A 2,256-nucleotide genomic window follows, 5' to 3' on the forward strand; every position below is an offset into this window, starting at 1 on the left:
GTGAGCATGGTAGTACACACCTATAACCTGAGCACTTGAGAGTCTGAGGTAGAAGGATTGAAAGTTTAAGGCCAGCCTGAGCTACATGATAAAACAAAGACAAAAATGAAAACAAAAACACAGAAGTTGGAGGCAAGGCTCAGTTGGTAAAGCACTAGACAGTAAGTGAAAGCATCAGGTACTAAGTTCAAGTCTTAGTCTCAGACAAAAGAAAGCAAACAAAAAACTCAAGGCAAGCTAGGTGAGTCATCACACCTGTAATCCTAGCTACTCAAGGCAGCAAGCTAACTAAAGGGCAACTATTAAATGTCCTATCAAAAGGGAGTTGATAGGGGCTGGGAAGGTGGCTCAGTGTAGTGTTGCCTTGCATGCATGAGGCCTTGGGTTCGATTCCTCAGCACCACATAAACAGAAAAAGCCAGAAGTGGCACTGTGGCTCAAGTGGTAGAGTGCTTACCTTGAGCTGAAAAGCTGAGGGACAGTGCCCAGGCCCAGAGTTCAGGCCCCACGACTGACAAAAAAAAAAAAAAAATGGGGGAAGGTGATATTAGATCCCTGTGGCTTCAGGCTGAGAATAAGGGTTGAGGTTCACTAGCAGAAGCTAGGAGAGGCAAGGAAGGAGTCAGCCCAGAATCTCAGAGGGGTCATGGCACCACAACTTTATACCAGCCTCCAGATCTGTAAGAGAAGTATCGTAGGTTGTTCTGCATCTCCTGTTGGTGTTACTAGAGCAATACTAAAAAACACATTTACTCTTCTGATCAGTACTGGTCATATCCTCACGTCTGAACAACTCTCCTTCTGTCAACCAACCATCCACATTGTTGCTTTTCCTGACTCCCAGCAGCCTAATCTCTCCACCCTATTGTCCTTTACCTTCTCTCAAACACTGTCACCACAAAGAGCCTCTGAAAAAAGTCAACTCTGTGATTGAATACATGGTAATTCATCATTCAGCCAGATGTGGAGGAACCGTAGCCTGTTTTTTTCATCCCTGATTACTTACCATTTTTCACAGTAGCTTCTCCAAATTAATTTTCTCCATTTTTCTATCCAGTTGCTCCCTCTCGCCCTTGTGCCTTCAGGGTTCTGACACTACAATTCAGCTAAGCCCTCAGCATCCACCCAGTTGCGTGGCCAATAACTCCACTGTCTCATCCAATCTTTGTTTGTCCTGGTCTTTTGCCAAACAGGACTCTTCCTGGGGCTGAGTCAGCAGAAGGAGCTAGGCAAGTACAGCTGAAAGTTTCTCAGAATCTTTTCTGTTTTGGTGGTATTGGGGTTTGAAGTCAAGATCTTCCACTTTCTAGACAGGTGCTCTACCACTTAAACCACATCCCCCAGCCCTTTTTGTATAGTTATATTTCAAATAAGATCTTGCTGTCTGCTGAGGCATGCTGGATTTTGATCCTTCATTTATGCTTCCTAAATAGCCTGGGATTAACAGGCACATATCACAGAACCTAGCTTTTTATTGTTGAGATGAAGTCTCTTAAACATTTTGCTCAGGCTGTTTCTATACTGTTCACCGCCTCCCCAGTAACTGCAATTATAGCAGTGAGCCACTGGGCCTGACAGAATACCTTTGATTAAGAAAGATAATGTCACTTAAAAGTTGGTACTGTATACTGAATTTGCTAAGAAAGATGATTGGCCTAAGTAGCCACAAGACCTATCCATCTTGGGGCTGGGGGTTTGGCTCAGCGGAAGGGCACCCACCTGGTGCACACAAGGCCCTGGGTTCAGTCCTCAGCCCTGGGGAAAAAAAAAAAAAAGAGCTATCCATCTGGCTGGCTGCCTTGGGAACTGATCTCCTCCCTTGCACTGGCCTTCACCTTACCAAGTCAGCACTTACTAAAGCAGTGCCACACCGTGATCTGATCATGTTTTTGGCCTCAGCTCCAGGGTCTCCATGTTAGGGGAGATCTCTCCATACCAGAAGTCCCTGGATTTCACCTCCCTCCACAAACCTGCTCTTCTGAGTCTGCTCCTTACCCTCCCTGTCATCTACACCCTTAGCTCCTTTTCTTGGAGGTGATCATCAGCCTCCTTCCCCACTCAGAATATTGGAAAGTACAGTAAAGATACACAATGTGAGTCCATCATAATTGCATTTTAATTATTGTAAAGGTGAGCTAAACGTGGCATTGGAAAATCAGGCGATACTATCCCATGTTTTCATACTATATAATGAGTTCTGCCTAGGAGAAGCATTCCATATAACAACAGAAAGGACTGAGGAAGGTGTGTGTGTGT

Source organism: Dipodomys spectabilis, unplaced genomic scaffold (assembly GCF_019054845.1).
Source record: "Dipodomys spectabilis isolate Male_0828 unplaced genomic scaffold, ASM1905484v1 ptg000095l, whole genome shotgun sequence".
Taxonomy (NCBI): domain Eukaryota; kingdom Metazoa; phylum Chordata; class Mammalia; order Rodentia; family Heteromyidae; genus Dipodomys; species Dipodomys spectabilis.